This window comes from Pelophylax lessonae (assembly GCF_965119305.1).
Source record: "Pelophylax lessonae genome assembly, chromosome: 3".
Taxonomy (NCBI): domain Eukaryota; kingdom Metazoa; phylum Chordata; class Amphibia; order Anura; family Ranidae; genus Pelophylax; species Pelophylax lessonae.
Window position 1 is genome coordinate 610,450,862 of NC_138770.1, and position 24,059 is coordinate 610,474,920.

Genomic DNA, 24,059 nt, shown 5'->3' on the forward strand with positions numbered 1-24,059 from the left:
CTGGTGGACAGAACAATGGGATATGGAAGATCTTATTGTGCAACATGGAAGAGTTGTGCACCGAAAGCTGGAGGCCCTGGAACTATTTAGTATACTGTGACACCAAGCTCAATGAGCTGTCCAAATCCTGGTGAACTCCTGCCTACCCCACTCTTACCCGGGAGAGGGGTGACCACCATGTGACCTACCACTCCAAACCACACTGCTAGAAACAAATCTTCAATGATGCCATTATTTTTGCAGTGACACCGTCAGAACCACATCTGCAAAGATACAATTCGTTCTGTAGTGACACCACCAGAAACATCAGTGCCATATAAGTACAGCCCAATCATCTACGTATCTAAATATTGTGAGATATATATATATATATATATATATATATATATATATATACACACACACAAAATTGCTACATATATGTAAACATTTGTATAAACATTAAATGATCTGTGACAAAATGAAACTAACTTAAGTGAAACCTAAAATAGAAATTCCAAATTCATATGCATTCATATGTACATGTGTATATCAGTGAATATAAAAAGTCCAAAAACAGTAAAAAAAAATCAATAAATCAATAAATCCCAAACAAAAGTATGTTCTTGCCACCTCTGTGTGTAGTAATCAACTGAAAAATAGGTGCTCAATTAATGCACCACCAGTATTCACTATCAGCTCACCTCCAGAGAGTCAAAGTGTGCTATTCCCCTTTGGGGATATCAAGAACTCTGTGTGGATGGATGGATGTCCCTGGACATTTCAGGATCCCACTCTCTCCTTAGTGCAGTACTTGTATATTATTCGGTCATATAAATGCATATATGCTCTCTGTAAAAGCATATTTATTGTAACAAGGAATAAAATTGGCTCACTTACATTGAGCAGCACTACAAGCCATGCCAGCCATGTAGAGCATGCATCGAAATCCACCGGCTTGCAGCCGTCTGTTCAGTAATGGTCGTAGGGTAAATACAGCCTGAGAAAATAAAATGAACAATAAAATAATATTAATAATAACAAATGAATAATAAAATTAAAAATGTATGATGATGTCTTAGGGGGTGAAACGCATCAGGTTCCTTGTCATTCAGGCCATTGCTTCTCAATTTCACATGCTGGATGATGATATAAGCGCTTGTTATTTGGATATGATGTAAGTTTTCTACCTTTTTATTAAAATTTGGAGATACAGTTTTACACTATGTGCAGGCTCTCTTTATCGCTTTGGTTAAATGCATTGTACAAGACTATTCCTTGAGTGGTGGGCCTACGGTGGAATTAAGTTGAGCTACCTGCAAGAACCATCCCTGGTTATATCCTAATGCGGTTAACTCAGTGCTAATGGTACCGGAGTCCACACTCTCTGGTAAATCTCTTAAAAGCGGTGGACGGTTACACAGTGGTGATTTAAACACAGAAGGTGGCATGACCAATTTATACCAAAGAGTCTGCACTGGGATCTCCATTCCATTTCTGATTTTTATTGCATATTTTTGTGGACTTTTTTTGCGACTTTTTCTTTGCACCTTTATGTTTTAATAGATTTTATATATATATACAGTATATATATATATATATATATATATATACATATATATATATATATATATATTTATATAAAATAGTAAAACAAGTGTACACATTATAACTCTAAATATAGCACCAAAAAATAAAATGAAGAGTAAACTAATAATAATAAAATTAAAAATGTATTGAATGTATGTATAGAAAAATGGAGGTAGATAATACTTCTAAGGACATAAAAATGAATAAAATTAAAAAATTAATACACCCAAATGGCAACACTATAAATACACTGTATATCCATGTCTTTATGGACCTTGCTTTATGCACTGGTCCAAATCATTTGGTGGAGGAGGGATTATGGTGTGGGGTTGTGGTTGAAGTACAACACTGGAAATGGAGAGGCTGCTCACCCAATGACAATACTAGAAACAAGTGATACCATAGGTATCGACCCCCAGAGGGTTTTAAGGCAGCAACAATGAATAGTGATAAAGTAGAAAAAAATCAAAAACTTCTAAAAAATATTTCATTATTAAACAAACAATAGCAAAAATAGCAAAAATAATAAAATGTTAAAACAACCCCATGACGGGGAAGTATATTATGAGCTCCGGTTACAAAGATGAAGATAGTAACAACATGAAGATCGCACAATGATAATCACAATGTCATAAAGAGGTAACCCCAATCACAATGTTGTGGGATAACGGCATCCCCAATGCGTTTCTGATACAAAGTAGCGATGTGATGAAAATGTAAACAGATTGAGACAAGTATTAAGATAAAGAACCATGAGGATATAGCCCTCATGGAGTGATAACTGAACTTAGACAAGGAAAGCCAAGGGAAGTGAAAAAGCAGCACGGAGTGAAGAGACAAAGATACAGGATGTTCCTTGAGACGGAAGCTCAAGGCAATAGAAAAGACAGGGTGAATGGAGGAAAGTGTGCAATAGCCAATGAGGTGACCAAAGAAGAAAAATAGAAAGAAATCAGAACATGAGAGTATGAAGTGTAGAAAAAAGAAGTGGTTCCTCACCTGAATTAGCACAAGGGCTGCATGCACGTCTCTACCCTTAAGCCATGTATGCGGTAGGACAGACACAAGCTAAGGCTCATGTAAGTCAGCATGGAAAAAGCCAGCAGCAGCTGGCAACCATGACCGTGAGTTTGAATACACCGCCACCACGTGCAAACGCCGCTGTTGCAGAGGTACACGTAGTAGGCAGGGACATGATGCCGATATATAGGTGGCTCCTCCCAATTAGGGAGGAGTCAGCAAGGGAGAAAAAATCTCCCTATAATATATCGCAGCTCCCGGAGTAGATCTGAACCTACCACCAGAGGGAGCGCATATACCAATGAGATTATGTTTGAAGTGCATCTGCACAGATGGAAATATATAAAAATGGTTGATGATGGGGTTATGAATAAAAATATATATGACTACTTGGATCCATACTATGATGTTGTATGGATCAGACTACAGCAGTGTGAGACCATAGGCGGGCCGTGGGTGTCTTCCACCCGGGGGATACTAGTAAAAAGGAATGGTCTAGCACTCGCAATTGTAAACACCTCCATCCCTAAAATATGCGAAAACAACAGAGAGGTGGCCCTAACGGGACTTTGAATGAGGTTGAATACAATAGTCATGGAAGGTCAAAAAAGTAAATTTTATTATCAGATAAAAATATATGATAAATGTAGGCATAAATGTATATACATAACCACAGGCATAATTGCAAGCATATAAAACATGTTTAACATTGTAGAAAAATAGCAGCATTGCAGCAATTTAGACATAGTGACAGCATATCAACATAGATATTGCATGACAATAATTGGTATAAAAAACTCTACGCGTTTCATGGGTCCCTACGCCCACTCATCAGGAGTATATAGGTGATTCAGTCTAAAAATGAACAAATGAAATGTAAATGTCTGCTATGCGTTAAGTTGGACAGAAAATATAAAGATTCAACAAATGTGTAACCCAAATAGGGAAACCACACTTACATCTAACTGAATCAAACTGGTATGCGCTGCCAAAGGAGGGGGTATCAACGTCTCATCCGGGAGCTGAAGGGGCAAGACCATGCCGCAACACAGTGGGGAGCCAGGTGAGGAAAGATATGTAACGAAAGAGGGGGGAGTATTTTTGATGATTGTAGATAAAGTGACACTGGCTGAAAATACATAAATGAATATATCAGAATATCAGACTATGAAAAAATATTAATGGTAATAATATATAATAATATTAATAATATATCTTTATTGTATCACAAGGTGATACCAAAAGGGGGGGGGGGGGTATTATGTATGAAAAGTATATTTCAGCAGAGCCAGTGTCAAAATCAAAAAAGGGAAGGGAGAGCATGACCAGAAAAAGACAAAACAAAAAACAAAAAACAGGGGGAGGCTTTGAACCCAAGAAAAAGTGCTGGTCTTAGTGCATATAAGAAGCAAAAAGAGTAATAAAAGTGCTGTGACATGAAAGTTTGAGTGAAGAAAGTGAGTGGGCTCGTTGAATGTATAAAAACATTAGTTGCGGCATGGTCTTGCCCCTTCAGCTCCCGGATGAGACGTTGATACCCCCTTCTTTGGCAGCGCATACCAGTTTGATTCAGTTAGATGTAAGTGTGGTTTCCCTATTTGGGTTACACATTTGTTGAATCTTTATATTTTCTGTCCAACTTAACGCATAGCAGACATTTACATTTCATTTGTTCATTTTTAGACAGAATCACCTATATACTCCTGATGAGTGGGCGTAGGGACCCACGAAACGCGTAGAGTTTTTTTATACCAATTATTTATTGTCATGCAATATCTATGTTGATATGCTGTCACTATGTCTAAATTGCTGCAATGCTGCTATTTTTCTACTATGTTAAACATGTTTTATATGCTTGCAATTATGCCTGTGGTTATGTATATACATGTATGCCTACATTTATCATATATTTTTATCTGATAATAAAATTTACTTTTTTGACCTTCCATGACTATTGTATTCAACCTCATTCAAAGTCCCGTTAGGGCCACCTCTCTGTTGTTTTCGCATATTTTAGGGATGGAGGTGTTTACAATTGCGAGTGCTAGACCATTCCTTTTTACTTGTTGCTGCCTTAAAACCCTCTGCGGGTCGATACCTATGGTATCACTTGTTTCTACTATGGTGTGGGGTTGTTTGTCAGGGGTTGGGCTTGGTCCCTTAGTTCCAGTGACGGGAACTCTTAAAGTGTCAGCATACCAAGACATATTGGAAAATTGAATGCGCCCAACTTTGTTGGAACAGTTTGAGGATGTCCCCTTCCCAGGGCCGGTGAAAGAATTTTTGACACCCTAGGCGAAAACTTATTTAGCCACCCCTGGCTCCTGGAGATTTTTGTGGTGCCTCTCCACCTATTTCCTTAGCCGTGGTCCTTAGGCCCTCCCCTGCGCCTTTGGACCCGGCCTGAAGACACAAAGTGGCGGCACCCCCTCACTTCTTCATGCCAGCTGTGATCCTCCGGTATATGGACAGGCTAGGGTAGTATATAGACAGGCTAGGGAAGTATACAGACAGGCTAGGGTAGTATACAGGCAGGCTAAGGTAGTATATATACAGGCTGAGTGTGCTCGGGGTCCTGTCAGACGGGCGTGTTGGCCCCCGGTGGGACAGTGAAGGTGTATAGAGGAGCTGAGAGGATGTATGGCTGGAGGGGTCCTGATCCGATGAGCTGGGATGTGGAACGGACAGGGAGCGAGAAGCTCCTCCTACAGAGCAGGACTGGCTGTGAGTGGCAGTCAAGGGATCTGGGACAGACACAGAAAAGACTGCTACTTCCAAGTACCGGAGAAAGAGCCTGGTCAGTCCAGCTGAACCCAATGTGGATTTGATCATGTTCAGCAACCGATCGGGCTGTGTGCCAAGCCTCAGGAACTATAGCCGGGATCTGATGGGATCAGTGCTGGGATTATAGGACTGTCAGGTGTGGGGACCAACCTGCTGAATCGGTCCAGATACCCTGCTGTGCAGGTGATGAGGAGGATGGAGCCTGCCCAAGCCTTGAGGTGCAGGTCAGGATGGAGCAAAGGGTCCCAGGGAGGCTGAGGAGGAGTATAAACAGCAGCCCCCAGTTCCAGCTTCACATCTACCAGGCTTCCGTGCCCAAGAACGAGCCAGCAGGACCTGTGTGATCCCTGTGAGAGCCACCAATCAGGACCCGGGGAAGGTGGGCCTGCTGGAGTACTTCATGTAGGCTTTCTTTGAGAGCTGCTTCTCCTTCTCCTGATGGCGACCTTGGTGGGGAACATCGGAAGACCAGCAGCTGGCGGCTGCCTAGTTTGCCTAGTGGTAGTGTCGGCTCTGCTCCTTCCATTCCCAACGTGACTGTGCACCAGTGCACAAAGCAAGGTCTATAAAGACATGGATGAGCGAGTTTGGGGTGGAGGGAGTTCTGACCTCAACCCGATAGAACACCTTTGGGATGAATTAGAGCAGGGAATACGAGCCAGGCCTTCTAGTCCAACATCAATGCCTGACGACCAGAAGAGTTGAAGCTGTTATAGCTGCAAAGGGTGGGCCAACAAATACTGAACCCCCTAACTTTTGCGCAAACCAATCAATATACGCTTATTGGGGTTTTTTTTTTACTCTAAATATGTAGCAGAATACATATTGGCCTAAATTGATGAATAAATTTGATTTTTTACCTTTTTTTTGGTGGGGGGGGGGGTTGTTTTATAGCCTAAAGTAAAAAAGATTTTATTTATTTTTTTCTCAAAATTGTCGATCTTTTTTTTGTTTATAGCGCAAGAAATAAAAACAGCACAGGTGATCAAATACCACCAAAAGAATGCTCTATATGTGGGAGAAAAAGTACATAAATTTTATTTCGGTACATCATCGGGGCTGAAGAGGTTAACCACTTGCTGACCAGCCGCCGTCGATAAACGGTGACATGTCGGTGGGTTCACATGAATCGCCGTACCTGTACGGTGGTTCGCGGGAGCGATCCTGGGGGAGCGCGGGGAAGCTGATTCATGGGGCAGATGGTCGCAATTGCCGCCGGGTACCCGCGATCGCTCCTTGTGAAGAGAGAATGGCGGTCTGCTGTTGTAAACACAGCAGACCGTTGTTCTCTCAGGAATCAGCACAGAGCGCCTGTGATCCTCCTATTTAGGAACACAGGTCTCTGTGTTGATATTACAAGCCCATCTCCTTCAGTTAGAAAACACCCCCTAGGCTTACATGTAACCCTTTGATCGCCCCTGGGTTAACCCCTTCCCTGCCAGTGTCATTAGTACAGTAACAGTGCATATTTTTAGCACTGATTACTGTAGTAATGTCACTGGCCCCCCCCCCCCCCCAAATGTGTCAAAAATGTCAGTTAGAAGTCCGATCTGTCTGCCGCAATGTCGCAGTCCCTCTAAAAATCGCAGATCGCCGCCATTACTAGTAATAAATATATAAATAAAAAAGACATACCGTATATACTCGAGTATAAGCCGAGTTTTTCAGCATGTTTTTTCATGCTGAAAAAGCCCCCCCTCGGCTTATACTCGAGTCACGGTCTCACTTACCTTTTCCCCAGTCAGTGCGCATGCGCCCTAGCCGCTCGGGAAAGCCCGTACACATTCGTCAGACGGCGCATGCGCAGTGACATGTTGGCGCCGGGCGGTGCCATTTTTAAATGTAAGGCAGAAAGGTAAATGAGACTCCTCCACAGCACTGCAGGTGAAGGTTAGTGAGACTCCTGTACCATGCCCGCAGCACTGCATCTCCTGTACCATCAGTGTCATATATGTGCCGTGCCTGTACCATCTGTGCCATGCGTGTACCATGCCTGTACCATATCTGTGCCATGCCTGTACCATCTGTGCCATGCCTGTACCATATCTGTGCCATAACCTGTACCATCTGTGCCATATCTGTGCCATGCCTGTACCATCTCCTGTGCCATGACTGAACCATTTCCTGTGCCATGCCTGTACCATCTCCTGTACCATCACCTGTACCATCTCCTGTACTATAGCCTGTACCATCTCCTGTACCATCTCCTGTACCATCTCCTGTACCTTGCCCACAGCCCTGCATCTCCTGCACCATGCCTGCAGCCCCTGTTTTGTGTCTCGTGGTGGTCCAGTTGGGTCCAGTAGCTGCTGCATTTCCCATCCTAGGCTTATATTTGAGTCAATACGTTTTTCCAGTTTTTTTGTGGTAAAATTAGGTGCCTCGGCTTATATTCGGGTCGGCTTATACTCGAGTATATACGATAAATCTTTTCCCTAGTTTGTAGATGCGATGACTTTTATGTAAACCAATCAAGATAAACTTATTGGGATTTTTTTTTTTACCAAAAAATATGTAGCAGAATTTAAATTGGCCTAAAATGATAAACAAATGTGATTTTTACATTTTTTTTATTGGAAATGTTAAAAAAGTAAAAAATATGTTTTTTTTTCAGAATTGTCGCTCTTTTTTTTGTTTATAGCGCAAAAAATAAAAATCGCAGAGGTGATCATTTTTTTGGGTACAGCGTTGCACGACCGTGCAATTGTGCGTTAAAGTAACGCAGTGCCGTATAGCAAAAAAAAATGGCCTGGTCATTAAGGGGAAAAATCTTCCAGTCCAGAAGTGGTTAAAGAAAGACACCTAAAGAGGTTGTATCCTCAAAAAAAAAAACAAACCCTGCAGGACAAAGGCATAATGAGCTAGTATGCATTCAATACTAGCTCATTATGAAATACTTACCTTAGAACGAAGCCCCGACATGGACACCGCTGAGGCAGCCGACATCTTCGCTCAGCATGCGCGCGGGAGTTTACTTTCCGGCAAAGAGCTCTGAAGGTCTGCCAGACCTTCAGAGCGCATGCGTCACTGGTGTCAGCGGCTGCATGCAGGGCGAATATCTCCTAAACCGTGCAGGTTTAGGAGATATTAATTTTACCTACAGGTAAGTCTTATTATAGGCTTACCTGCAGGTAAAAGTTAAAAATCGGAGTATACTACCGCTTTAATGCAGCCACCACATCTAAGGACTAGTAAGCTGCAATATATTACATTTTTGTTCTCGGGTTTAGATACGCTTTAAGCATTTCCTCCCAGACAAGCCATGTCTTTCCTTTTTTCATTGTGTGGTTTGTACATCAGTAGCGAAGTATATTTCCATTTGCCCGCTGCGTCGCGTTCCTTGTTTTGATCTCGGTGAAATATGTAAAACGCCTTTTGCCTTTGTATATAGGGCACAGCCGCACAGCTTTATCAGCGAGGAGGCAGAGCCGCCTGGCTGAGTTTTACGCTTTAAATTGTGAATGAACGGCAAGATGGAAAAGCAGTGTCGTCTGAGAACACTGTGAATGAAGCTGAATTATTAATGATAAAATAATCATTATATAACAGAGAGCGTTCACCTTGAGAGCGGGAGGGTAATTACGAGAAGCGCAGAGGAGCAGCTGGGTAAATTCAAACAAATAATATTACCACAAATCACCCGGAGAGAAAGAATACGGCAACAATATACAGCTCCCCTGGACCCGGAACACCGTGTATCATTCTTATCCGCTGAGAACCAATTGGCCCGTCAGCTGTGTGCGATTCAATAGGAGCCGAGGAAGAAATAAATTCAAATATCTCTGAAAGCACAAATGGAAATTTCACAGCTGCTACATTCTATATTATGAAACGTATTTTCAGTTTTTTATGTTATTAGCGGGAAATACACAGCTGTTTTCAAAAATATAATTGCTTCCTCCTATCTTTCAAATTCCTAAAAGGCTCCCCCAATGGATCTCCTTTTTCCAATTAAAGAATCCTCATTCTAAAGCTGAACTGCAGCTAAATAACAAATTCAAATAAGTAGCCCAGCAATAATAAATATAAAAAGTGAGGTTGTTGCAGCAATACACACCTTCAATTCGGCATTGTCCCTCCCCTTGCAGGCCTTTTACACTGAACCCCAGTCAGGTTTTTATTACAGTCTATGTCCCTACTAGGGAGATTCACTTCTCTGTTTGTCCTGTGGACCATAGTTTGTAGGCAGGTGAAGTCTACTTTCTCCCCTGAAGGTGGAACTATTCTCCAGCAGGGAAGTCAGGAGGAACATGGTTCCTCTATGGAATCCTGGGTTACTGGTGAAGCGATCCAATTGGATCCTGCCACCCCATGATTCGAGCAGCCATCTTGGGTCAGGCAGAGCCTATTTAAGGTCCTAGCTCCCAGATTTGGCACGCACTTTGCAAGTTGGCAGAGTAAGGAAAGGCACTCTGTCTGTTAGGGACAGTAGTAGTGGTAGGGAGAATTCCTGACGAGGAGGAAACGCGTAGGGTTGCAACTCTTCTGGACACATTACCCGATTGGGTACTGGACAGCCAGGGCACATTCTGTCCCATCGTAACAGACGTTGTCAGTCCAGATAGAATCTGCTTTTTCACTGTGGCTGGAAACTATGAGTGCACCTGGCTGGGTAGCTCTCCCACCAGGTTAGTTAACCATTACTATATTACTTCAATACAAGTCTTCTATTGCACCTACTTGTGTGAATTATTGCCTCTGCACCAAGCTGCACCAAACCAACATTTTACTGGGATAGAAAGTTAGAAGGACATCCGAAAATGTGAGATGTCAACAGGAATAGAGGTGCAATCTTTCACTGGGGATCTGCTGGCAAGTGAGAGGAAACTTAAGGCTGGCCATACGTGTTTAATCTACTTGTACAATTTTCCTTTAGATTTACCAAAAACCATACAGTATATTATGAGGTCAAAACTTAACAACTTTCAATTGTATCCAATTAGGCGGGCCCTTGCACTACATAGTTTAAGGTAAATCTAAAGAAAAAATTAACAAGAGAATGAAATATACGTATATGGTCAGCCTTACTCTTTCCATCACTTCCTGTTTTTTTATACAGAGCAGGAAGTAGAGAGAAATTTCCACAATTGGGCAGGGGTTTTACCTATTCCTCACTCTATCCATAATTAAAAAAAAAAATTGATTTTCCTTAACCACTTTACCACCGGAGGATTTTGCTGTCTTACGTCCATTCCACTTTTTGCGATTCGGCAAATTTAACTGACAATTGCGCGGTCATGCAACGCCATACCCAAACGAAATTTACGTCCTTTTTTCCCACAAACAGAGCTTTCTTTTGGTGGTATTTGATCACCTCTGCGCTTTTTATTTTTTGCGATATTAATAAAAAAATGCAAAAATTTTGAAAAAATAACAATATTTTTCACATTTTTTTATATGAAATTCCCCCCAAAAAAATGTAAAAATCAAAATTTTTTAACATTTTAGGCAAATTTCTTTTCTGCTACATATTTTCGGTAAAAAAAATCGCAATACGCGTATTTTGATTGGTTTGCGCAAAAGTTATCGCTGCTACTAACTACGGGAAATTTATGTCATTTTTATTGTTTGTTTTTTTTAACTAGTAATGGCGGCGATCTGAGTAATGGCGGCGATCTGCGATTTTTTTGTGGGACTGCGACATTGCGGCGGACAGATCGGACCCCTGACTGACATTTTTGACACTTTAGGGGGTACCAGTGACATTACTACAGTAATCAGTGCTATAAATATGCACTGTTACTGTAAAAATGACACTGGCAGGGAAGGGGTTAACTTTTATTGGTGATCAAGGGGTTAATGTATACCTGGTGCTTACTAATGTGTGTGGGGGGAGGGGACTATGTGACACAGGCACAGATCGCAGGTTCCTGCAATCTGTCCCTAAATGTCACTTAGGAGATCCGCCCGCTTTGTTTACACAAGCGGGCGGATTTCCAGTCTCGATCAATCGGGGAAGAGTGGCGGTGATCACCGCCGCTCCTCCCCTGGCCCGACTCCCGCTGTGAATGAAAACAGCGGGAGCGTGCCTCCGGGGGCGCGCGCGCGCCGCCCACAGGGGGAGGTGTTCAGCGACGTAGGTCTACGTCGCTGGACGATATCGAGCCACTTTGCCGCAGTACGGTCAACGTGACGGGTCGGCAAGTGGTTAAAGCATATCTAAACCCAAAAACTACAATTTTATATACTGCAGTATTCCGTAGATGTGGTGGTTGCATTAGTTTTCCCTGGCCTTTTTCCTTTTATTTTCACCTGGCAATACTGCAAATAACACACCTATGCTAATCTTTTCACTGTATCTATGGAGGGAGTCATGGTTGTCTCACAAGCTGGACTTTAAAGGGGATTTCCAAGCATGTAATCCCTTTGCACCCTCCCTCCACATCCGGTCATTTTTTTAGACCCTATACATATCTTTTTTCTTGAAGTCTTCCAACGATTCTGATGACATCACAATGGTAGAGTGTCATCCTGAAGAGGACTTCCGGTGCTGGACCAAGGAGGAAGTCAGGGATAGAACTGGAGGATGGAGAGGGTAAGGTAAGTGGATTGATAGGAGTAGGCATAGTTCACACAGGAAAAGTAAAGATCATGTTTGCTTTTGGGTATAGCTATGCTTTAACCTAATCTCTACTTTCACATATCACAAAGCAATTCAACAGTGGCTGGCAGATAATATTCTGAAGAGAAACCTCAGAGTAATTAAGAGGAAACCTGACAAAACAGCACAAAACACAGAAATCCAAGAATTAAGCATGGTTCTGTGAAAAGTGGAAATTCTGGTTTCCCAATAAGATGGTGGACCAGGCTCAAGTGAATGCAAGACTGGTAGATTTAGATATTTTATCGTCAACTGACCCCAGCGTCAATCAATAAAGCTTATTATATTGATTACTTAATGCAAATTTTTCACTTATAAACTAATTTGATGTAAGATATCCAATGACAACTGAAACATTCTATAACTATTACATTCATGTCTTATGATTTGACTAATAATTACATTGGTTCATAATAATTAAATAGGTTATCTCATTGTCTTATGATATTGAATAACATGTCTAGATCAGCTAAGACAAGAGGGCATCTTTCCTGGCCCTGATATATTACAGTTGTCTATTTCCTTTAGAACATCAAACATATATTAACGGGTTCTGAACCGCCCACTGCATACATACTGCGGCAGGACGGCCCTCCTGCGCGAACCGACGTAGGGCTGCATTGGTCACGCGCCGGCAGCTAGGGGGCGCGCTACTGCCCCCACTCGGCAGGGACTCTGATGCACGGGGCAGGTGGCTCCGATTGCCACCTGACACCCGCGATCGCTCCCCACTAAGAGAGAAGAACGATCAGCTGTTGTAAACACAGCTGACCGTTCTTCTCTCTGGAATGATCACAGAGCTCCTGTGATCCTTCTATGAAGGATCACAGGTCTCTATGGTCATTCCATAAGCCCCACCCCCTTACAGTTAGAATCACTCCCCTAAGCTCACATTTAACCCATTGATCACCCACAGTGTTAACCCCTTCCCTGCCAGTGTCATTTTTACAGTAACAGTGCATATTTTTAGCACTGATTACTGTAGTAATGTCACTGGTCCCCCCAAAAGTGTCAAAAATGTCAGTTAGGGGTCCAATCTGTCCGTCGCAATGTCACAGTCCCGCAAAAAATTGCAGATTGCCACCATTACTAGTAAAAAAAAAAAAACAATAAAAATGACATAAATCTTTCCCGTAGTTAGTAGACGCGATAACTTTTGCGCAAACCAATCAAAATATGCTTATTGCGATTTTTTTTTACCAAAAATATGTAACAGATAACAAATTGGCCTAAAATGTAAAAAAATTGTGATTTTTACATATTTTTGGAAATTTTTTTGGGAATGTTATATAGCAGAAAGTAAAAAATATAGTTTTTTTCAGAATTGTCGCTCTGTTTTTTGTTTATAAGCTCTATTTGTGGGGAAAAAAGGATATCGATTTTATTTGGGTACAGCGTTGCACGACTGCGCAATTGCCCATTATAGTAACGCAGTGCCGAATTGCAAAATATGGCCTGGTCATTAAGGGGGAAAATCTTCTGGTCCAGAAGTGGTTAATGTGATATTAAAGTCATTTTATTTCTAAATGAGCTGCTAATAGCATAACTCACATGCTCTCGTTGCTGTTTTCATTTAAAAAAAAAAAAACACATTCTCCTCTGAGCCCCCTCCTCATTCTACCTGTATGTTGGGAACTTGTGGCAGGATGTCACAGTAGCAGTGAGTAGTAAATAGGTTCACATTGTTACCAGAGGTTGTTGGCCATGGACCTCACAGACTAATTGATAGGCCAAGAAAGTAGAGCATCACATACCCATAGCACCATGCATGGAACTGGGCTCCCCTCTAAATTTGAATTTAGGTACTATAAATTTGTTTCTCCAATATGAATAAATTGCACTGCTAATGAACTGAACCTTGTACGTGGTGTATACATTAAACCCTGCATATGATATTACATATGATATTACATCATGCATCAGTTTCAGAAGTCTTAAAGGGTAACTCCACTTTTGTGGGGAAAGAAAATAAGCAAATAATAAAAAAATAATATAGTGTATACAATTGCGACACAAATCATATTGCAATTGAATGTTATTAAAAATGACCTTTCCTTTTCAATCTGCAGCTGTTGTAAATTTCTGAAAATACAATGCAATATGGCTGTCTGGAGCTGTTCTGTACACAGAATGTATACTGACCACACCCCGGAAACATAATTTCCTGCTTGTGTGATTGGCTCACCAATTTTCCCAGAAGTCTGCACTAAGATACAAGTCAGATTTCTGGCATCCCCTGAAACAAAAATGACATTTTTGGTGAGATACGCCCAATAGGAACACGTCTATAGGGATACAGGCCCAGCAGATTTCCTCATTAGAGCCCTGCAGCTGCACAGCTGATAGATAATTATGAAACCACTCCTATTTGACCCACTCAGTACAGAGGCAAAGAGAAACAAACAATGATTTCTTTAGAAAAAGAAAAGGTAGGAATCTGCAACAAAGTTTGTTAAAATCCCTTCAATGTACAGAGATCAGCCAGAGGGGAATGTTTTTTTCTCAACAAAAGTGGAGTTACGCTTTAAACCCAGGAGAGCACCGAGAGGCTCCAACAGTTATCCCATCTTCTTCACATAAAGTGGAAGACCTGAGAAGGGCAGGCATGAATACTTCCACAATCCCATATAAACCCTTCAGCCTTGAAGATTCCACTTCAATCGAGCAGGAAGATTTGTTCATGCTTTCAAAGTTAACAAAGGAAAAATAATGTTCTGCAGTTTTAGGTTTTAGTGAGAACAAAGTCTTTCTACAAGCAAGTTAAATAGCACTCTATAAATGAGTAGTGTTTATATACACTGTATGTATGTACAGTATCGTACAAAAGTGAGTACACCCCTCACATTTTTGTAAATATTTTTTTATATCTTTTCATGTGACAACACTGAAGAAATGACACTTTGCTACAATGTAAAGTAGTGAGTGTACAGTTTGTATAACAGTGTAAATTTGCTGTCCCCTCAAAATAACTCAACACACAGCCATTAATGTCTAAACTGCTGGCAACAAAAGTGAGTACACCCCTAAGTGAAAATGTCCAAATTGGGCCCAATTAGCCATTTCTTCTCCCCGGTGTTATATGACTTGTTAACCACTTGCCGACCGCCGCACGACTATCTACGTCGGCGGTCAGCCCCTCACAGGCAAACTAACGTAGGGCTACGTTGCTTGCTTGTGAGGGTCTAGGGAGCGAGCGCGCGCCCCCCGGGGCGCGCTCCCGCTCCCGCGTGGTCACGGACCCCCCCGCGCGTGTGACCAGCGGACCCGATGTCCGCCGGTCACTCGGCGATCGGCGGGGGAGAGGGAGAATGTCAGGCAGCTTGTGTAAACAAACTGCCTGTCATTCTCTTCGCTGCAAAGACACTGATAAAACGGATCTGGTATGTAGATCCGTTGATCAGTGTCTTTACAGCTAGAGCCACAGCCAATCACAGTAGAAACCACGCCCCTAGGGACACACACAGCCCCTCCCTTCCAAATAAAGTTAACCCCTTCACTACCAGTGTATTTTTACAGTAACAGTGCATATATATAGCACTGATTACTGTAGAAATGTCACTGGTAACCCCAAAAGTGTCAAAAATGTCAGTCAAGGGTCCGATCTGTCCGCCGCAATGTCGCAGTACCGCAAAAAAAATCGCAGATCGCCGCCATTACGCGTTAAAAAAAAAAACAACAAAAATGACAAAAATCTTTCCCTTTGTTAGTAAACGCGATAACTTTTGCGCAAACCAATCAAAATACGCTTTTTGCGATTTTTTTTACCAAACATAGGTAGCATAAAATAAATTGGCCGAAAATTTTTAAAAATTTTGATTTTTACATTTTTTTTTGGGGGAATTTCATATAAAAAAATGTGAAAAATATTGCTATTTTTGCAAAATTGACGCTCTTTTTTTGTTTATAGCGCGTGATCAAAAAATCGCACAGGTGATCAAATACCACCAAAAGAAAGCTCTGTTTGTGGGAAAAAAAGGACGTCAAATTCGTTTAGGTACAGCGTCGCACGACCGCGCAATTGTGCGTTAAATTCACGCAGTGCCGAATCGCAAAATACCCCCTGGTCGGAATGGGGGTAAAATCTTCCGGGGCTTAAGTGGTTAATGTTACAAGGTCTCAGGTGTGAATGGGAAGCAGGTGTGTTAAATTTGGTGTTATCATTCTCACTCTCTCATACTGGTCACTGGAAGTTCAACATGGCACCTCATGGCAAAGAACTCTCTGAGGAGCTGAAAAAAAGAATTGTTGCTCTACATAAAGATGCCCTAGGTCAGTGATGGTGAACCTTGGCACCCCAGATGTTTTGTAACTGCATTTCCCATGATGCTCAACTACACTGCAGGGTGTATGAGCATCATGGGAAATGTAGTTTGAAAACATCTGGGGTGCCAAGGTTCGCCATCACTGGCCTAGGTTATAAGAAGATTGCCAAGACCCTAAAACTGAGCTGCAGCACGGTGGCCATACAGCAGTTCAACAGCTTCACAGGACAGGTTCCACTCAGATCAGGCCTCACCATGTTTTACCAAAGAAGTTGAGTGCACATGCTCAGCATCATATCCAGAGATTGTCTTTAGGAAATAGACGTATGAGTGCTGCCAGCATTGCTGAAGAGGTTGAAGGGGGGGGGGGGGGGGGTCAGCCTGTCAGTGACCAGACCATACACTGCATCAAATTGGTCTGCATGGCTGTCATCCCAGAAGGAAACCTCCTCTAAAGATAATGCACAAGAAAGCCCCCAAATGGTTTGCTGAAGACAAGCAGACTAAAGACATGGCTTACTGGAACCATGTCCTGTGGTCTGATGAGACCAAGACAAACCTATTTGGTTCAGATGATGTCAAGCGTGTGTGGCAGCAACCAGGTGAGGAGTACAAAGACAAGTTTGTCTTGCCTACAGTCAAGCATGATGGTGGAAGTGTCATGGTCTGGGGCTGCATGAGTGCTGCCGGCACTGGGGATCTACAGTTCATTGAGGAAACCATGAAAGTCAACATGTACTGTGACATCCTGAAGCAGAGCATGATCCCCTACCTACGAAGACTGGGCTGCAGGGCAGTATTCTAACAAGATAATGACCCCAAACACACCTCCAAGACGACCACTGTCTTGCTAAAGAAGCTGAGGGTGATGGACTAGCCAACCATGTCTCCAGACCTAAACCCTGTGGAGGGTCCTCAAATGGAAGGTTGAGGAGCGCAAGGTCTCTAACATCCACCAGCTCCGTGATGTCATCATGGAGGAGTGGAAGAGGACTCCAGTGGCAACCTGTGAAGCTCTGTTGAACTCCATGCCCAAGAGTGTTAAGGCAGTGCTGGAAAATAATGGTGGCCACACAAAATATTCACACTTTTGGCCTAATTTTAAGATTAGGGGTGTACTCACTTTTGTTGCCAGCGGTTTAGACATTAATGGCCGTGTGTTGTGTTATTTTAAAGGGACAGCAAATTTACACTGTTATACAAGCTGTACACTCACTACTTTACATTGTAGCAAAGCGTCATTTCTTCAGTGTTGTAATAAAATAGTTACAAAAATGTGAAGGGTGTACTCACTTTTGTGAGATACTCTATCTATCTATCTATCTATCTATCTATCTATCTATCTATCTATCTATCTATCTATCTATCTATCTATCTATCTATCTATCTATCTATCTATCTATCTATCTATCTTTCTTTCTTTCTTTCTGTCTGTCTGTCCTATCTATCTAATTCATGTATCATCTCCTTTCTTCCTGCCCTGCTTAATTCCTTCTTTCATTCCTTCTTTCGTCCCTTCTTCCTTCTACCTGATTTCAATTTCCCATTCAATATTTTTTGGGCCCTAGCGCTTACAGGGGTTAAAGGTCAAATCTTCCTTCCATCATTTTATTCTCCTCTTCTTTCCTTATTTCCCTCTTTCTTCTTTCCTTCTTTCCTGTCTTCCTTCCTTTTTTTTTTTTTCCCCTTCCTTTCTTTTTCTTCCTCCCTTCCAGCCTTCATTCCTCCCTCTCTACCTTCCAACTATCTTTCCTTTCCTGTCCTTTCCTCTCCTTTCCTTTGCTCTCCTTTCCTCTCCTTTGCTCTCCTTTCCTTTTCTCTCCTTTCCTTTTCTCTCCTTTCCTCTCCTTTGCTCTCCTTTCCTTTCCTTTGCTCTCCTTTCCTTTGCTCTCCTTTCCTTTGCTCTCCTTTGCTCTCCTTTCATTTGCTCTCCTTTCCTTTGCTCTCCTTTCCTCTCCTGTCCTACTATCCCTTCCTTTCCTCCTATTGCCCTTTTTTTCCTTTCTACCTTCTTGCCACCTTTCTTTCGTTCCTTCCTCTCCTACTTCCTTCCTCACTTCCTACTCGTTTTCTTTAAAAGAGAAGTGCAGTGGATATAAAAAATCATACTCACCTAGGTGGTAGCAGCACCAATCCCACCTGCAGCTGTCCTCCGTTGGCTCTACACGGGAACAGAGCAATCAAAGACCACTGACATGCAGTTGTCAGTATCCAGTCTGCAGAGTGACTGTCAGAACGAAGTGCACTGATCCATAGGAGAAATAGGGCCAAAAGCGACAGCGTGCTGGAAAACCTCTGCGCAGCCTCATACCAGCTCACCTTCCTGAACCGAGGCTGCTGGGGTCCATTGATAGAGGACAGACCAACCTCTCCTCACTTTCTCATTTCTATTAGTGATGCTGCATCCACCATTTATGACCATGGCACTCCCAAACAAAAAATATAATGTTTGGGGCCCTTTCATTTCTACTTTTCTACTAGCTACACTATAAATATAAGCCCTCTAGGTGGCAATTTAGAGTTTTATCCAGAGAAAGAAGAAAAATGCAGCCTGTTAGGAAAACTCTTATCTCAGCAAGAAACCTTCAGAGTTCTGACGTCTTACTGATCCCAGAAAGACGTCTGACGAGTTGCTAATTACTGATAGAAGTAGCACAAGTGAATTTTAATTATACTTCAGTTTACTTTCGTTTGCCAATATAATTAATGTATTTCTACTCCAGGTACAGAAACTTTGTATACAAGAAAAATAAGTATGATAAACACATATTAAAAAAAACAATTAGGGATTTTTGGAGGAAAGTGTAAATCGATTAGAATTTATAATTTCATTTTAACACCAAGATTTTGTGTGTTTAGAAAGCAACTCAGTAGTTAGCTAACTGTATTCTAAAGGCTGAAATCTAAGGAAACAGTTAAGAAATGTGGATGATATATATGTATATATAAATATATATATATGTATATACATACACACACACACATGTAGCACTACTCCCAAGGGAGCTGCTGAAGACGGGTTCCCCTGGGTTACCATTAGCAACAACAGAACATTCAGACATGTTTCCAAGTGTTTTTACCTCCGACAAGGACCAATCCAGTTTCTTCGGTTTTTAGGTTTTATTAGGAACTTGGATAGGAGAAGGGATGAATGGGATACTCCAACTGAAATATATGCACAATAAGCGGGACAATCTGATAAATGCTGATTTAAGCCTCGTACACACGCAACGATTATCGGCCGATCGATCGGCCGACTTTTGTCCAGTGTTGTTGTGTTGGTTGAAATGTGCTCTAGACTGCACACAAATTTTCTCGGCCAACAAAAACCAACTTCAGAAGTGATGTCATGTGCTGGTTTACTTTCCATGTGTTTTTTCTTCTCTGAGCATGCCCAGTCTTGCTCATCAGATTTTTGTCTGCCGAAATCTGTACTGACTGACGGAAAATCGGCCGTTCTGTTGCCAACAAACATTTTATAGCCTGCACACCAGATTTTATGCGGCCGAAAAGTCGGAGTCGGTTGTCGAAAGCATCCTACTAACAAGCCAAAAATCGGCCGATCGGACGTTGGCCGAAAATTCACGGCCAACTATCAATGCGTGTGTATGAGGCATAACGCTGGTTGAATGCTGATTAACGCTGGTTGAATGCTGATTAACGCAGGTTAAATGCTGATTAATGCTGTTTGAGTTAGTCACGGCTAGGCTGCTTACTGTACTTCACCTTTGACTGTGAAAGAGTCCAAATAGCTTCATAAGGCACTCCTTTCCTGAGGTAGCTGACTTTAATAGCAGACTGCACTGCTGAGCAACTTCAGGGCCCTTCCTGGCGCCCCCTTTAACCCCTAATATTCAGGGCTTCACAACTTGGCACCCCCTTTACTGTAACACTCCAGGTTAGCTGGCTCCTTGATCCCCTGACCTCTCTGGAGTGTTCCCCTCTCTTAGGCAGACCCCTGGGCAGGTGCTTAGGTACTCACCATACTGTTTTCCCAGAAGAATCCTGCCCAGCAGCTCCACTCGGTCAGCACACACTGCATCCTCTGCAGCACAACTCAACCCCTGGTCCCTAGGCCGGCTGCCTGGACCACCTTCCTCAGCAACATGAGGAGAGACAGCCGTCACCCTCCTCCTGGGACCTGGCTTCTTGCCCAAAGACACCCTGTCACATGTTCCCTCCAGATTTATTTCCAATCCTAGGATGCATTACAACAATTCCCACCCACTGGGACAGTCATAAACCCTGGTGTGCTATTGGCTAGGCTTCCTCCACTGCCCAACAAGATCCATCATTGGATACAGCGGGGAGACTCCCCAGACTCAACAGAAAACACCTGGAAACATGTGACAGGCTCACTGACAGATCAGACCCTCCTGATAAGCAGAACAGGGTCACAAATATATTTTACCTAGCACCTACTTAGGAGGGTGCTACATACATATACACTATAGTGCCAAAAGTATTGGGACACCTGCCTTTACACACACATGAACTTTATTGGCATTTTAGTTTTAGGCTGGCCATACATGTTCAATTTTTTTTTGTACAATTTTCTGTTAGATTTACCACAAACCATACACTATGAGGTCAAAGCTAAACAACACTTTCACTTGTATCCAATTAGGCAGGCCTTTGAACTACATAGTTGAAGGTAAATTTCAAGAAAATTGTACATAAAATTGAAAGAAAATTGTATAAGCCTTAGTATATACAGCCTTAGTCTGTAGGGTTCAATATTAAAGTGATTGTAAAGTCTCTTTTTTTTTTTTTTTTAAATAACAAACGTGTTATACTTACCTCCTCTGTGCAGATGGTTTTGCACAGAGCAGCCCCGATCCTCCTATTCTCAGGTCCCTCATTGCAGCTTGCTATGGGGGCACCTGAGCCGAGCTGCAGCTCAGTGTGTCCATTGAGACATGAAGCTGCCTTTTAGCCCCTCTCTCTCCTGATTGGCTAAATGACTTTGATTGACAGCCGCAGGAGCCAATGGCGCAACGGCTGTGTCTCAGCCAATCAGGAGAGCAAGGACAGCTGAGGGAATCGTGGACATCGCTGGAGAAAGATGGGGCACAGGTAACTATTAGGGGGGCTGGGAGGCTGCTACAAACAGAAGGTTTTTTTTAACCTTTTGGCTTTACAACTCCTTTAAGTTTGCCCACCCTTTGCAGCTATAACAGCTTTAACTCTTCTGGGAAGGCTGTCCACAAGGTTTAAGAGTGTGTCTCCCAAAGGTGTTCTATCAGGTTAAGGTCAGGGCTCTGTGCAGGTCAGTTAAGTTCCCCACCCAAAACTCGCTCATCCATGTCTTTATGGACCTTGCTTTGTGTACTGGTCCAAATCATTTGGTGGAGGGGGGGGGGGGGGTTATAGTGTGGAGTTGTTTTTCAGGGGTTTGGCTTGGCTCTTAGTTCCAGTGAAGGGAACTCTTAAGGCGTCAGCATACCAAGACATTTTGGACAATTTCAAGCTCCCAACTTTGTGGGAACAGTTTGGGGATGGCTTCCTCCTGTTCCAACATGACTGCACACCAGTGCACAAAGCAAGATCCATAAAGACATGTTGGGGTGGGGTGGAGGAACTTGACTGGCCTGAACTTCAACTCGATAGAACACTTTTGGGATGAATTAGAGCAGAGATTGCGAGCCAGGCCTTCTCTCCAACATCAGTGCCTGACCTCACAAATGCACTTCTGGAAGACTGGTCAGATATTCCCATAGACACACTCCTAAACCTTGTGGACAGCCTTCCCAGAAGAGTTGAAGCTGTTATAGCTGCAAAGGGTGGGCCAACTCAATATTGAACCCTATGGACTAAGACTGGCATTAAAGGCATTAAAGTTCATGTGCGTATAAAGGCAGGGGTCCCAATACTTTTGGTAATATTATGTGTATATATAAATGTATACATATATATATATATATAGTATATATAGTTTTAGTATATATAGTTTTTTGTAGTCCTCTCCATCTGGTCCTGAGATTTTTACAGCTCTGACACACAGCTCAGCCTGAGGACCTGATTTGTACTGTGGTTTAGTAACACTTACAGGTCTCGTTTCCCCCTAGCCTGTGATTGGACAGTGGAAGAGAAGAAGATAATTTCCCTGCCTCTCTGCTCTTCTCTGTCCCTTGTTAGCTCATGAGAACTGCAACACAAATATATATATATATATATATATATATATATATATATATACTGTATATATATTAGCAGCAGCTATAGAAAAAGTGAGTGAGTGGTGAGTGTTTAACAATAATAGCCTTGTGGTGAGGTTGTACAAAAAAAATATTGGTAATAATGTTTGTATATCTGTGGTAGAAAATTATAAGTGCAACCCTTGTGTTTTGATAAACAATATGATGACTAATTCACACCATATAAAACATCTGATTCATTGGCAAAATCAATAAATAGTGATATAAATAATATACTGTGGCAAATTAGCTCGGTGGCGGGTATGGATGACCCCTTGAGGGGGTTTGTTACACAGGGAGATAGCCGAGAAGTGGTTGCAAACAGTTTGGTTTATTCATGCAATTTTCTTCACCAGACTGCAAGCGTCAAAAACATCAAAATAAAATAAAACACAAAATAAATCCTTGCCACTGTGGGCGGCTACCTTCTCACATACAGGAACCTACCTACGGAGTCTGTCTCCAACCTACTGTTGGGCAAACTTTGCTAATCCTACAGCAGACACTCAATAGTCCATTTATTTTCTCTTCTCACAGCACATGTTCATTGGACTTTCCTTTCACATAGAAAACATCCCTTTGGTTGTCTCTTCACACTCTTCACATAGCAACCATTCCTTTGCTTGTCTCTTCACATAGCAAACAATGCATTTATTTCTTTCCACATAGAAATAGTCCAAGACCTCACCTTGAGTAGTCTTCACACTTGTTACCCTCCTCAGCGCACATCGCTTCAGGAGGTCTTCCCCATGCTCACACAGCGTCGGGAGGCACACATCTGACTGTCCTCCTCTCCCCATGCCCACACAGCGTCAGGAGGCAGCAATCAATAGACTTCCTTTGGACAAATTATAGAGGCCTTAACTTCCTCATTCTGAACAGCTGAAGGCCTTTCAACCTCCTTAAGCCAGTTCTGGCTACCTTTTCAGCCGACACCCTATAGTAATTGGTGAATTGTCTAACCCAAGCAGAAGTGTATCTCCTGTCTGTGACAACATTCACAGATTTACCTGACTTCCTGTCACAATACATATATTTCATACAATAGTGCAAATAATAAATAAATATATATAATAGTGAAGTATAAAGTGCTTGTGGCTTATCAATCAAGTCCATAAAATGTGACTGTAGTGACAAAGTTCAAAATAGTAGATTTATTGTGCAAATATTGCTTATCCAATGCAAAAAAGTGCAGGTGCTCAACGTGGAAATTTTCCAGTGCACTTTGTGACAATAGTGCAGCTCTGAATCCTCTCCACGTGGTAAGGGTGGATCATCACTTACCAGATAGAGTGGGTCTTGTATGCCCAGTGTGAACTGTCAGTTCGGACATGTATCGGATCGCATGGGTGTGTACACCCATGCGATCCGATTCTGGTGTGGACCCAAAAAAAGGGTCCTGTGTGAATTGTGTCCAAATTAAATGTGAATTCATCCATACAATCTGTATAGCTGAATTTGCATCACACAGACGTCGCATTGTATTTGTAGAGCAGTGCGCTCCGAATGTCTGTCATCACACATATGTGAACCGGGACTCAGCCAGCAGTGATGCCACGATAACTTCTCAACAAAAGCCAGCACTACAGAAGTCAATATTTTACCGAGGCCATGATGTAAAAATAG